The 16,150-nt window shown below is 36.4% G+C and overlaps 1 long non-coding RNA gene across 1 annotated transcript in view; it reads left to right on the top strand.

Annotated features, from left to right (window-relative positions):
* LOC105710722 (uncharacterized) overlaps window positions 1-16,150 on the top strand; it is a 125,151-nt gene that overhangs the window by 43,562 nt on the left and 65,439 nt on the right. Inside the window, exon 2 of the long non-coding RNA XR_001105855.3 lies at window positions 3,705-3,806. This is a non-coding gene — a long non-coding RNA (uncharacterized LOC105710722). The remainder of the gene's footprint in view (window positions 1-3,704; window positions 3,807-16,150) is intronic.

The following is a 16,150-nucleotide window of genomic DNA, read 5'->3' as shown; positions in this document are numbered from 1 at the left end:
GGTTACTGTAGCCTTGTAGTATAGTTTGAAGTCTGGTATCATGATGCCTCCAGCTTTGTTGTTTTTGCTAAGCATTGTCTTGGCTATATGGGCTTTTTTTTGGTTCCATATAAAACTTAAAGTTGTTTTTTTTTCTAATTGTGTGAAGCAAGTCAATGGTAGCTTGATGGGAACAGCACTGAATCTATAAATTACTTTGGGCAGTATGGCCATTTTCACGTTATTGATTCTTCCTACCCATGAGCATGACATGTTTTCCTTGTTTGTGTCCTCTCTCATTTCCTTGGGCAGTGGTTTACAGTTCTACTTGAAGAGGTCCTTCACATTCCTTGTAAGTTGTATTCTGAAGTATTTTATTATCTGTGTAGCAATTGTGAAAATATCATCAGAGTGAACAGCCAACCTAGAGAATGGGAATAAATTTTTGTAATCTATTCATCTGACAAGGTCTAGTATCCAGAATCTACAAGGAACATAAACAAATTTACAAGAAAAAAACAAACAACCTCATCAAAAAGTGGGCAAGGGATATGAACAGACACTTCTCAAAAGAAGACATTTGTGTGGCCAATAAACATATGAAAAAAAGCTCATCATCACTGGTCATTAGAGAAATGCAAATCAAAACCACAATCAGATACCATCTCATGCCAGTTAGAATGGCAATTATTAAAAAGTCAGGAAACAACAGATGCTGGTGAGGCTGTGGAGAAATAGGAACACTTTTACACTGTTGGTGGGAGTGTAGATTATTTCAACCATTGTTGAAGACAGTGTGGTGATTCCTCAAGGGTCTAGAACCAGAAATACCATTTGATCAGCAATGCTATTACCGACTGTATATACCCAAAGGATTATAAATCACTCTACTATAAAGACACATGCACATGTATGTTTATTGAAGCACTATTTACAATAGCAAAGACTTGGAAACAATCCAAATGTTCATCAATGATAGACTGGATAAAGAAAATATGGCACATATACACCATGGAATACTATGTATCTACAAAAAAAAGAATGACTTCATATTCTTTGCAGGGATATGGATGAAGCTGAAAACCATCATTCTCAGCAAACTAACACAGGAACAGAAAACCAAACACTGCATGTTCTCACTTATAAGTGGGAGTTGAACAATGAGAACACATGGACAGAGGGAGGGAAACATCACACATTCACTCTGGGGCCTGTCAGGGGGCGGGGGCCAAAAGAAGGGAGAGCACTAGGACAAATACCTAATGCATGTGGGGCTTAAAACATACATGATGGGTTGACAGGTGCAGCAAACCATCATAGCACATGTGTACCTATCTAACAAACCCACACTTTCTGCACATGTATACCAGAACTTGAAGTAAAATAAAATAAATGAAAAATAAATGGCTGGGTGCGGTGGCTCACGCCTGTAATCCCAGTACTCTGGGAGGCACAGTCAGGTGGATCAAAAGGTCAGGAAATTGAGACCATCCTGGCCAACATGGTGAAACCCTGTTTCTACTAAAAATACAAAAATTAGCCAAGCATGGTGGCATGCACTTGTAGTCCCATCTACTCAGGAGGCTGAGGCAGGAGGATCACTTGAACCTGGAAGGCGGAGGTTGCAGTAGCTGAGATTGTGCCACTGCACTCCAGCCTGGGTGACAAAGTGAGACTCCATCACGAAAATAATAATAAATAAATGTAAATAAATAAATAAATTTTAAAAATAATTCACAGGTTTGTCTTACACAGAGAGTCTGTGCTCACTCACAAAAGACAAAACAACATTACATGACTCATGTATTTGTTTCGTAGGACTGCTGTAAGACATTACTACAAATTGAGTGGCTTACAACAAGAGAAACTTATTTTCTCTTGGTTCTGTAGGCCAGAATCAATGTGTGGGCAGGGCTGGACTCCCTCTAGAGGCTCTAGGGGCTCATGCATTTCTTGCCTCTTCAGCTTCTGGTAACTGTAGGGAATCCTTGGTGTGTTGTTTCATCTCTCCACCCTGTCTTCACAGCACCTTCTCTCTTGGCCTAACTCCAAACTTCCTCATGTATAACCCACATAGAATAATCTACAGTAAATCCTCCTCTCAAGACCTTTAACTTGGTTGAGGACAGTGGCTCACACCCGTAATCCCAGCACTTTGGGAGACCAAGTCAGGCAGATCACTTGAGGTCAGGAGTTCAAGTCCAGCCTGGCCAACAAAATGAAACACCATCTCTACTAAAAATATACAAAATTAGACTGGCTGGGTGGTGGGTGCCTGTAATCCTAGATGCTCAGGAGGCTGAGGCAGGATAATCACTTGAACCCTGGAGGCAGAGGTTGCAGTGAGCCAAGATCACACTGCTGTACTCCAGTCTGGGCAACAGAGCAAGACTCTGTTTCAGAACAAAACAAAACAAAACAAAAAAACAAAACCTTTAAAGTAATCACACATTTTGCCATATAGTTCTGGATATTAGGTGTGAACATATGAGTCTTGGGGGGGGCTTTTGAGGAGAAACATTCATCCCACTACAGCCAGGTTATGTTGATGAGCCTGTGGCTACCTCCAAACTAGACATTCTATTTCTTAAGGGCTTCAGATTGTAAAAGCTTAAGAAATCATTGTCCTTTATCTTTGCCCTGCAACTCACTCCTCTTAATTGAGATGTGATTGTAGAATATAGAATTCTATTAACTCAGCAAACCATTTTTATCCAGATCTCAGGGTTCTGGTGAACCCTTGGCAGGTGAATTATGGTTAAATATGGTATTGGACACATTCAATTATCTCTGCTTATTCCTGAAGTTCCACTAAGAAGGCCATTAAGTAATATAACAGGTAAAGACATACATGTTGAAACATAAAGGCAGAAGATACAAAAGGAAAAAATAAGTATCAGTCATATTTTGGAAGATAGACAGCAGATGGACAAGTGGTGTCAGATTCAACAGGGCAGAAAAAGACAACCCTAATCTTGCAAAAGGAGATGCAAATGGTACAAGAAAATTCCAGAAAAGTTGGAGAATTGGAGGCATTATTAACCTTCGAAGGACAGAGGGAGATTCAATCATTCCTTTCCCGTAGCTCCTAAATACAAAATTTCTGAAAACCCCCAAATTTTTTAAAACTTTTATTTGGCAGCAAAATTTTACAGTATCCAACAAATTTGCTGTCAAAATGTGAATGAAAATATATAAAGATAATTATAGTCTTGATTCACCCCTCTTAGTATAAATATTAATGTTCCACTGCAGAAAATTCAATGTGTGTTTGATTAAGGAAGCTACCACAGGTCCAATAGGTAATACAGTTGACCCGTGAACAATACGGGTTTGAACTGTGCAGGTCCAATTATATGTAGATTTTTTTTAATAAATATATTAAAAATTTTTTGGAGAATTTTGACAATCTGAAAAGACTCATAGATGAACCCCCATAACCTAGAAATATCAAAAATTAATGTATCTCATGAACGTGTAAAATATATGTAGATAGGAGTCTACTTTGTCATTTACTACCATAAAGTACACACAAATCTATTATAAAAAGTTAAAATGTATCAAAACTTACACACATACTTACAGACTGTACAGGGTTCCATTTGCAATCAAGAGATATGTAAACAAACATAAAGTTGCAGTATTAAAACACAACTGAATAAAATTAACTGTAGTAATGCTGTATTACTGTAATAATTTCTAGTCACCTCCTGTTGCTGTTGCAGTGAGCTCAAGTGTTGCAAGTATCTGCTTAAAACACCATGTGATGCTAATCATCTCTGCATGAGCAGTTCATCTCTCCAGTAAATTGCTTATCACAGTAAAAAGTAATCTCTCTTGGTTCTTGAGTATTTTTCATTGTGTTTAGTGCAATACCATAAACATTGAATTACACCATGAGACCCATTCGAAGTGCCACTAGTGATTCTGGAGGCGCTCCCAAGAAGCAAAGAAAGGCATGACATTACAAGAAAAAGTTGAATTGCTTGATATGTACCATGGATTGAGGTTTTCAGCTTCAGTTGCCACCCTGCCCCCCATTTCAGACAGATGATTCATCTTCTAAACAGGCAATGTAAACTTATAGCCTTGATAAATACAGTAAAGTACTATAAATATATTTTTTCTTCCTTATGCTTGTCTTAACATTTTCTTTTCTCTAGCTTACTTTCTTATAAGACTACCATAACAACATACAAAATATGCATTAATTGACTGTTTATGTTATCAGGAAGGCTTCTGGTCAACAATAGGGTTTTGGGGGAGTCAGAGTTATGTCATGGATTTTCTAGTATTTGGGGTTCAGCACCCCTAACTCATGTATTGTTCAAAGACCAACTTTATATCAGTTATGCACCATATTATTTTCTAAAATCTAAAAAAATCTGAATCTTCAAAGATGTCTGGCTCAAAGAATTTCGGATAAGATATTATGGAACTATGCAATAGGCAATTTCTAGTCCAAGATTTCTCCTTCACTGTTTGTCATTCCAACAGGGGTGAGGCTTAATTTTTGTTGGAATTGAATCTGAAAGGTCATAATCTCTGTGAGATCTTGCACAACAATGGCTAATACAATATAAGACACCGTCCTAAAACAGGAGAATTAAGTGAGAGTTTACAAAGTGAAGAGTGAAGAACCCTGTCAATCCAAGTTCCCCTAATTGGTTCATAGAAAAGAGCAGCTGGATTTATGCTCCCTGGGCAGAATATTGGAGATTAGAAGAATTTTCCCCAAGTTGGCCTGAAATAAAAGACTTATACAGTTGACACATGAGGTTCCTATGCAAAATACTGGGAATGCTGTCTATTAATCCTATAGGAGATGTCTAAGCCAAGCATAAATCAGAATGACTCAACCTTAAATCACACTGAATAGAAGTCAAGGATCATTAGACCTTCGAGGACATGAAAGACTAAATAAATAAGAAGACCTCTGAGTAAAAACTTCCCCAAAGCGGTAATTAATATTCTCAGAAAGGAACAATTATATTCATGAAATGAGAACAGAAATTAATTTTTAAATATCTTCAGAAAATAAAAGGATTAAGAGTATATAATACTTGTATTCATTTGAAGTATTGGTAATTAAAACTGGAGGGAACAACTGTCAGAAAAACAGAACAAAAATGTAACTACATGAAAAATAAGGAAGAAGTGCTATATTAGTCTGTTCTCACACTTCTGTACAGAAATTCCTGAGACTGAATAACTTATTTTAAAAAAGAGGTTTAATTGGCTCATGGTTCTGCAGGCTGTAAAGGAAGCATGGCAGTATCTGCTTCTTGGCTCCCCAGGAAGTTTCCCTCAGGAAACTTACAATCATGGCAGAAGGTAAAGCAGAAACAGGCACGTCTTACATGGCTGGGACAGGAGCAAGAGAGGGCAGGGGAGGTGCTACACACTTTTAAGCAAACCAAGTCGCACCATAACTTACTCACTTACTACCACGAGAATAGAATTAAAGGGATGGTGCTAAACCGTTCATGAAGGATCCACCCACATGATATGATTGCCTCCCAGCAGGCCTCACCTCCAACACTGGGGATTGCAATTGAACATGAGATGCAGCGGGGACACAGATCCAAACCGTATCGAGTACCCACACCAAGGCACACACAGTGAGGTTTCAGAACATCATGGGTTGTTTTTAAACCTCAAAACTTCCAAGGATCACAAATATCCTACATAGAAAAGATCAGAAATCAAAAAGGCATGCCACTAGGCACTGGAAGATAACTAGAAAGCTTCAAAATTCTCAGGAAAAAATAATTTCAAATTACACTTCTATATCCATCTAATATATTAATTTGAACAATAGTATATAGACATATAATCTTTTAAGACTATTACCTTCCAAATACCAGAGTAAGTTCCTTGCAGAACATACTTCAATAAAACCAGAGAGTAAAGAGGAAAATGTGAAATCAAAGAAACAAAAGCGTCCATTTCTTTAAAATGCAGTTAGAATTTCAAAGACAATATGTCTTATAGTAATGTATTATCCCGAGAACAATCTTAGAAAATATTTGCTCCAATTTGGTGCATTAGACGTCACAGTGTGCTTAACCACATTGAAAGGGCTATAGAAAACTAAGTAAACAAAAAACAACACAATTATTACCTTCAACGGAAACGAAAAGTTATATAAAAAAGAAACTGTGATAATCATAGTAGACCACATGGCTTAGCTATTGGTCTAACCATTATCTATAATAAATTTGTAAACACCAAATACTGATTAACAAAAATGATTACTATACCTATACTAGTCAAATGTGGAAAAGGAATTACAAGAGTGAGTATAAGGAATTATGAGTTAGTGTGAGAAAGTGAAATGCTCATTTTTCAGAGTAGATTCAAAAAATAGTACCTAAAATTTCAAAAACAAGAACTAGTCATATATGTTTGAAACTTAAAAATAAGGATGTAAATATTAGAATAAATGGTTAAAAGAATTGAAAGCTGCTATCTCTAATATGGAGACACTGAGGTTGTTATGCTTGAACAGGAGACTGGTATTTTTCATTATAAATCGCTGATTTTTATAAGGTGTTAATTTGATATAAACAAAAATAAAATTTTTAATAAAAAGAGCCTACTGATTATTTTAGCAAATAAATAAGATTATTATAATTATAATTTCTCACTTGTACAACTTTAATATTTTCCTTTCTCTCCCTTTCCATGTAAACTGCTTTTGTTTTGCCAGATTAATCTTTCCACAGAACAGCTCAAATCATGTTGTTTTGCTTAAAAACTTTAAGTGACTAAACTCATTAATTTGGCACTGGAGATCTTCACAACCTATTTCCCATCTATTTTTCTTTCCATTAATCAACCTATATTTGTGAAGCAATTTCTGCCTGTTGTGTTGGAAGTAAAGAAGATATACTGATGAATAAGGCAGACGTAATTCAGGCATTCAAGGCACTTCAATTCAACATACTTCTGCTAACATCCTCTTTTCCTAGGGCTTTGTTCCAATACTTTTGGCTTGTCAGTCTTCTTCTTCGTCTTCAAGTATGCATGTACAAGCTCTGGTTATACTTCAAGGCAGAATACAAATACTACATCCTTCACAAAGTCCCCAAGTGGAAGTTCATTTTCTTATCCAAATGTCCTTTGTGCTTTAGACTCATGGCTTTATGCCTTTTCTCACTATTATAGCAACTCACAAATGTGTTATCGTCTCAACTATAACTTGGGTTCCTTGAGAAGAGGGTCCCTGAAAGATTCATTTTTATATACCCTACAGTACCCCTGCACATGGTAGATTCTTAATAAAGTATTACCTGGATCACCCATTTGGCATTTGGATATTTTCACCTACCACAATGGAACACCATTTTAATAGTGGCTTATATACTAAGACTCTACTTTTTATTTTGCTCTTTGTTAAATGTTTTATTTTAGAATAGTTTTAGATTTACAGAAAAATTGCAAATTAGTACAAAAAGCTCCCATGTACCTCACACACTGCTTTCCCTATTATTAACACCATACTTTTGGCAAATTAATGAATTAATATTGATACATTATTATTAATTAGTATCCACAATCTATACAGATTTCCTTAATTTTTACTTAACGTTCTTTTTTCTGTTCCCAAATCCCAACCAAGATACCACATTACATTCAGTTGTCAAGTCTCTTTAGATTTCTCTTGGCTGTGACAGTTTCTCAGACTTTTCTTGTTTTTGATGACAGTACTAGTTTTCTTTTGCTGCAGTAAAATATTACCACAAACTCAGTGGCTTAAAATCATCTAAATTTATTATCTCCCAGTTCTGTAGGCCATAAGTTCAATACAGGTCTAACTGGGCTGAAATCAATGTGTCAGGAGGGCTTGGTCCTTTCTGGAGGCTCTAGGGGAGAATCTATTTCCTTACCTTGTCCAGCTTCTAGGAGTCACTCACATTCCTACTATAATGACCCTTGAGAGTTTGGAGTTCTATTACTCAGGTATTTTATTGAATGTCCCTCAATGGGGATGTGCTTAGTATTAATATTTTTCACATGATTAGACTTGGGTATGGTTGGGTGGGGGTGAGGGGAACATCACAGAAGTAATGTACCACTCTCATCACCAATCAAGTGTACATGAGTTATCAGCATCACTTACTTCTGTTGCTGTGAGCCGTGACCACCTGGCTGAGGCAATGCTAGCCAGATGTAGTTGATAGAATACTAGCCCCCGCCAAATGTGTCTATGCCCTAATCCCTGGAACCTGTAAATATGTCAGGTTACATGACAAAGGGAAATTAAGATTATTAATGGCATTATGCTTTCTAATCAATGGACCTTCCAATAGGAAACGTATCCCAAATTACCTGGGTAGGCCCAATGCAATCAAAAAGAAGAGAGAGTCAGAGGAAGAGGAGAGAGCAGGTGAAGGAAGCAGGCCCAAGTGATGTGATGTGAGAACTGGACCTGTTGCTTTACGGCTTTCGAGGTAGAGAAAGGGGACCATGAGCCAAGGAATGTGGGCAGCCTCTAGAAGCTAAAGAAGGCAAGGAAACTGATTCTCCCCTGGAGCCCCACAAAAGGAATGCAGCCCTGTCCACATCCCTGCTAAGACCTTGATGTTAGTCCAGTGTTAAGACTTCTAACCCCAAAACTGTAAGGTAATAAAGTTTTATTGTTTTACATCATTAAGTTTGTGATCACTTGTTACAGCACCAATAGAAAACAAATACACTGAGCTTTTCCACTGAAAAGTTACCCTCTTCAACCCCTTTCCATACTCTGCTCTTTGGAAAGAGGCTACTGTGTGCACAATCCATACTTAAGGAGTAGGGGTTTTCCTCCACTTCCTTGGGGAATTTCAAAGAAATTCCTCTGCAGAAGAAACTCGTTTATTCAGTCATTTGTATCATTATGGGCCCATGGATATTTACAGATATTTAGGATTGTAGCCCAATATTGCCTCATTTGTTTTGTTGTCCAATTTTTTTTTTTCCGTTTTAGCCATCGACAGCTTTTTCTGTTGGTTTCTGTGTCTCTTTGACATACCTCTACCATTGTAGGGTTTTTTGAGCATTTCCTTATTTTCTGGCACTACAATATGGTCCGTATCTGGAAAGTCTGAGAGTGGAATATGCAGGTTAGTTCAGTAGCTCCATGGTATCATTAGAACATGGCTCTTTTTGCGCCGTTATCCACAAAGTGCCAATAATGTCTCCTTTTATAATCACATATTGTCTGCAGAACTTGAAGCATTACAAGATCGTTCTAAAGTCTTCCAAAGAAGGAACAGGGCAGGAGAAAAAGAGCTGCCTTCTTTTATGCCTCTATCTTATAGGGATGCGTCTGTTATAGAGATTCTAAATCCTTCTAAAAAGCCTCCATTCGATTTCCATTTACCCTTAGCCAAAACTGGGTCACATGACCATTCCTGGTCCAGTTACTAGCAAAAAGATCTCCATAACTGGTTTTGACTGATCATGTCCACCGGGGCTGGATACCCTATCTAATTCCTGCCACCAAAAATAAACAAATTAGAATTTGCTTGCCGAAAAGAGGGAGGGAATGCAGTTTGTTCTTCAGTGGGCAAAAACTCTGCATTTGACTAACAGATAATCTGTTTCATCTTGCTTTATTTTTAATATGAAATGAATTTGAAAGACACAGCAGAAACACTGCACTGACATTAATCATCACATTTAAAAATACATTTCTTATGGTCTTGACAAGTATTGACAGCTGAAAAGACAAAAGCGTACTTTTCGCATTGAAACAACAAAAAAAAATTGTTTTAAGTTAGAAGCCTTAAAGGGAAAGTTATGTATTTCAGAGCTTTGCAATGCATATCCCAATTAAGATTCTCAAAAATCACATTTACAAGGTGATTGACCTGCTTTTGTTTTGTTTTTGATGTGTCAACTTATCTAGGCTACAGTGTCCAGTTATTCAGACACCATCCTAGGTGTTGCTATGAAGGAACCTTGCATCTGTAATTAAAGCTCCTAACCAGTTGACTTTGACTTTGATAGATTATGTAGGGTAATCTAAATGGGCATGATTAAATGGGCGAGAAAAACTTAAAATCAAGGTTGATAATGCACTGAAAGAGAAGAAATTCTGCCTGTGAAAGTAGCTTCCACTCATACCTATATGTTGGAGCTTACCCACGAGCTTCCTTTCCTTATCGCCTGCCCAGTGGATTTCAGACTTACTCAAACAGCTGTCACAGTCCAGTAAGCCAATTCCTTGTAATAAATCTCTCTTCCTCCTTCTCTTACTCCCTCCCTTTCTTTTCCTCCACCCCATCTAGCTTTCTAGCTATCTTCTACCTATCTATCATCCATCTATCTATCTATCTATCTATCTATCTATCTATCTATCGATCGATCGTCCATCCATCCATCCATCCATTCTAGTAGTTCTGCTTCTCAGGCTGAACACTGACTGAAACACTTAGAGATGAACTACTTCAGACAAGATCATCTTCTGGTTCAGCATTCTAGTAACATTGCTTCTTCACCCCAGTATTTCTAAAATGCTTTTTCTCTTAAAATTGCAGTAACTCATATAGATAGTTTTACTGTGATCCATTCAGTGTTCAGTGCACTCCACCTGAGACACATTCTCCAGAAGAAAATTTCTTCCAAGCTTGTCTAAATTAGAAGGGAGGATTTGAGGAAGGGTTGAAAAACTAGGGCAGAGTGCAGAAGGTGAGGACACATTCACAGGATGAAAAATAATACATGTTGACTTTTCAACAAAATAAATATGTCAAAAACATCTGCTGGTCTTTGGTGTTTTGAGTACTCCACAGGCTTGTTGACACAATGCTAGAAGTAAACAGGAATCCAAAGCTGATTGATTCCAACTCTGGCCTTTCAACAGGGGCCAAATAGCAGTGCTTGCTTTTATTTATTTGAAAACAACTCCTCTGGTTTCCTTAGTCGTGATGATACTCCAATCCTTCTTCTTTCCATGACAGTTACTCAGATTTATTGCTTAAGAATAATTTATGAACCACATAAATTATTCTTTCCTATGAATCCATCTCAGGCAGTATCTTCAGATGAAAATCTCTTGTTCTTGATATCTTACTATAATCAGAGTAGCACAAAATTTGAGGAGAAAATACCTAGATTTGAGGCCAGTCAAATCTTGAATCAGAACACTCTCTAAAGCCCTTTCCTCTTTATTTTTCACCATAATACTCACTACCTTCTTACATTCAATATATCTCTTCATCTCATTGGTTGTCTAGCTACTAGAATACAAACTCCAGGAGGGCTAAGATTTTTTCCATGAAATCACTGCCATATCCCAGTATGCAGTGCCGTTCCTAAACATAGTAGATGCTAGCTATTGAACCAACAAACCTCACTCTGTTACTCTATCTGTAATGTGGACATAAAAATAGAATCTAATTTACTACATTATTCTGAGTGAAAAATGTTAATGCATGTGACACCCTGGAATATCTCACTCAGGCTGAACTCAAACTTTCTATAAGGATTTCAATATCTGATTATTTCCAAACAGAGTATATGGAAGAAAGAAAAATATAGGACAGAAATAAAGCATTAATTAATTTTAGCCTTTCTCAGAATTTACTATTCTGCTATCTATTGTTTTTTAATTCATTATCTACAATATTGTCATGGGCTGTAATTCATTGAGAAGTTTATCTGTTTGATTTAACCTGTCCCCACACTAATTAGGGATTTAGGAAGAGCCTCTGGTGCTTTTCATTTGGTCAAGTCAGTCAGCCAGTCAACAAATAGGATAATTGCTCTCTGGATCAATGCTGGAAGTGCTGAAGTATTAAAGATCAATAACATATTTGTTCCACACTTTTACACTGTTGGTGGGAGTATAAATTAGTGCAACCATTGTAGAAGACAGTGTGGTGATTCCCCAAGGATCTAGAACTAAAATCTAGATTTGACCCAGCAATCTCATTACTGGGTATATACCCAAAGGATTATAAATCATTCTACTATAAAGACACAAGCACATGTATGTTTATTGCGGCACTGCTCACAATACCAAAGACTTGGAACCAACCCAAATGCTCATCAACGATAGACTGGATAAAGAAGATGTGGCACATATACACCATGGAATACTATGCAGCCATAAAAAAGATGAGTTCATGTCCTTTGCAGGGACATGGATGAAGGTGGAAACCATCATTCTCAGCAAACTAATACAAGAACAGAAAACCAAACACCACGTGTTCTCACTCAAAATTGGGAGTTGAACAATGAGAACACATGGACACAGGGAGGGGAACATCACACACCGGGGCCTGTAGGGGAGTGGGGAGCTAGGGGAAGGATAGCATTTGGAGAAATACCTAATGTTGATGATGGGTTGGTGGGTGCAGCAAACCACCATGGCACGTGTATACCTACATAACAATCCTGCACATTCTGCACATGTACCCCAAAACTTAAAGAATAATTTTTAAAAAACAACATATTTGTTCCAGTAACTAATAATATCAAGCAAATTTTCTTCAGATGTAACCCAAATACCTTATGTTGCACTTGGCAGTTTATACCTCTTATTCTTTCTTTAGTGAAAATGAAAAAAAAAAAAAAAAAGAAAGATATTCCCCCTTGCAGTAAATACTGAATAGGGCTTGCAAATAAACTCATTAAAATATTCAGTTTTTAACCCTGAGACCAAAAACAGAAATTTGCAAGGCTTCATTCTCTAACACTCCATAATTGAGAATGCATGATCCAATGTTAAATAAAACATATTCATGCATTAAGTCCATAGGAACATAAACAAGAATGTCAGCAGTGTTTCTCTCTGGGTCACGGGCGATGTTTGCTGTTGATATCTTTATTTTTTTTCTGCAGTGAGCATGCATTATTCATATGCTTATAATAAAAAGAAAAAAAAGAGTATCTTTTCTTTAAAATGGCATTTTAGATCTTGGGGTAATAGAAATTTTGCAACTGTCTGCAAAGTCTCATTACCATTAACCAAGTAGAATAACGGGGAAAGGTAAGAAAAGCAAACAGGAGTTTAAAACCTGAAAATAGGTAACCACAGGTCATATAAGAAATGTGCAGTCAAAAGTTCAATAAACAAGCTGTTTTGGCAGCACAGGTAACTCAAACTACTTATAAGCAACTTCTCTTAGCCCTTCTGATATTTTCCCATAAACACTAGGATATTACTGTGTTTAGGGACTGCCAGGCTATCAGCAGGGTACAAAACACAGAGCCCATTTTTTACTAATACTATTTTATTTTAAAATGTAATTGATCTTAAGGTAACTCCACAATTGCAAATTGGGGGCTTTTCAAGTAATTTATAGGGAAAAACTGTGAAGTTTATCTTTGAAATGAAATGAAATAATACCTGCACTTCCTACTTTGGGGGAATTTTATGTTAAATCACGCCAACAGGCAGAGATGACAAAACATTGAGAAATATTTAAAGATTTCATTTCTCTTCCTGATAACGACAAGGTTCATTTTGTGCTCTCAGAGGGGAAATCAAATCTGATTTACCGCCAGCTACCTCAGTGCCACAATCCACATTTCATATTCTTTAAGCAGCCTCAGCATAGCAGCGATATTACCATCCTTTCACAATGGGGCTGATCAACCGCCAAAAACCTGACAAATCATCCAATGCTTTCATTTAAAGCTACCTGTTTCTTTATCATGATAAAGCACGATGCACAGCATGTGCCAAACTATCATAATTTTATTGGCAAAAGGAAGCTTGATTTACACTATCTTTCTCTGAAAGGGAAAACAGTAGCAGTGAAAGGGATAGACTACAGCTGGATGTATTCTTCCATTCGGCTCACTTTCCCGCCTTTCTTTGTTTCACCTTAACAGCAAAATATCTCACTTCCTTCCTTGGCCCTGTCTGAGAAACGCTCAAGTAAGATACCCAGAAAAGCATCTGAAAAGTAACACTGATCAGCTCTTACTCTCATAATCCTCAAATTACAATTCTGATCTTGAACTCCAAGCAGGCCAGCAGTAAGGTAAAAGGAAATGTTAGTGAATAGGCAATGAATTTAAACATTCAACAGAAAAGAAATTAAAAAGTCTAATCACCCTATCAAGCTCATAAGATGTAGCAAAGCAAATGCTACCTGCCTAGATTAAATTATTGCTTGGAGCAAAGATTGTTTGCAGCTCTTTAAAGATACGTGGGGGTTATATTTTATTGTTTCTCATTTTCTATTGGAGCTAGGTCCAACTTAGTCAAAATTGTGGTGCTTGATAAAATTCCTAGGGACACATCTACAGTCCTGAGTCTGCCCAAAGTCATCATTATGGCCCATTTGGGTTTTTCTCTTTCCTCTGTGACAGGTGCCATAAATTTCCAGTAAGATTCAGAAGTGGAATGAGGAAGGTAAGAGACAATTCTCTGTGTTCTTGAAGAGATACCAAAATAAAGAATATACTTTATCCATCAATGTTTTCTTCTTGGATAGCTGAGGGCAGAAAATAAGAAAAATGTTTGGAAAGCCAAGTTTGTGGCACAAGAAAACTTTATAAAAGCAAAACAAAACAGCATGGTAAATACTAACTTTAACACAAAGCATAACTAATTGCCCATTTTTCCTTTTCTAGAACCTACATTTGAGAGAGTTGTATCAAATTTGCCTTGCCTTTCTACTCAAAATCACTACATCCTTTTATAACCATGTATTCCCCACCAAGACAAGGCCTCTTGCCATTCATAGAAGACCAACATAGTTTTCTATTTAGTAATTCAGTCTTGCTATTGGACACATTTTGATTTCAAACACTTAAAGTTCAACTAGATCCCTTTATCTCAGGATTCCTAGGAAACACAGAACTAAAATTATTCATATTACCAACCCTTTCTATGCAGAGGAAAAAATAAAAATGTAAACATAATATTGCATAAGGGAAAAATGCTTTCCCAGATAAGCAAAAGCTGAGAGATTTCATCAACACCAGACCTGTTCTATAAGAAATGCTAAAGGAAATACTTCAGTCTAAAAGAAAAGAATGTTAATGAGCAATAAAAAAATCACCTGAGGGTACAAAACCTACTGATAATAGTAAGGACAAAACATAACCCAAAATACTATAATACTGTAATTGTGATATAGAAACTACTTATATCTTGAGTAGACAGACTAAAAGATGAACAAATCAGAAATAATTACTGCAACTTTTTAAGACATACATAGACAATACAATAAGATATAAATACAATCAACAAAACATTAAAAAGTGGGAGGATGAAGTTAAAATGTAGAGTCTTAATTTTCTTTGCTTGTTTGTTTGTGCAATCAGTGTCAAATTGCCATCCATTTAAATTAATGGGGGTATGCAATCCTCATGGTAACTTTAAATCAGAAAACATGCACAAATACACAAAAAATAAGAAGTAAGTAATTAAAACGCACCATCAGTTAAAATTTTACCTGCATGAAAAGGAAGACAAGAAGGAAGGGAAAAAAAAAACACAAGACCACAAAACAACAAGAAAATAAATAACAAAATGCCAAGAGTAAGTCCTTACTTATCAATAGTGACATTGAATGTAAATGGACTGTTTTCCAATCAAAATATATAGAGTTGCTGAATAGATTAAAAAAAAAAGACCCAATGTCAGTCACCTATAAGAAATACACTTCATCCTATAAAGACACACATAAGCTAACAAAAGGGATGAAAAAGAGATTCCATGAAAATGGAAACCAAATAAATGCAGAAGTAGCCATACTTAGACAAAATAGACTTCAAGACAAAAACTGTAAAAAAGGTCACTACATAATGATAAAGGGTCAATTCAACCAGAGGATATAACACTTGTAAATACATATGCAGAGAACAATGGAGCACCTAAATATATAAAACAAATATTAGAGCTAAAAAGAGAGATAGGACCCGATAAAATAACAGCTAGAGATGTCAACACTCACTCCACTTTCAGCATTGAACAGATCATCCAGACAAAAAAATCAACAAGAAACATCAGATTTAATCTGCACTACAGACCAAATGGACCTAACACATATCATGCAATGGCTACAAAATACACATTCTTCTCCTCAGCACATGGATCATTCTCAAAAATAGACCATATGTTAGGTCACAAAACAACTCTTGAAACATTCAAAAAAATAGAAATTATATTTAAAGTATGTTTTCTGACTACAGTGAAATAAAACTAGAAATCAATAATAAG

This window comes from Aotus nancymaae, unplaced genomic scaffold (assembly GCF_030222135.1).
Source record: "Aotus nancymaae isolate 86718 unplaced genomic scaffold, 86718_ANA_hifiasm-v0.15.2.pri h1tg000033l, whole genome shotgun sequence".
NCBI classification, from domain to species: Eukaryota; Metazoa; Chordata; class Mammalia; order Primates; family Aotidae; genus Aotus; species Aotus nancymaae.
The sequence above is the reverse complement of the archived record's forward strand: the minus strand, read 5'-3'. Positions and strand labels throughout refer to the sequence as shown.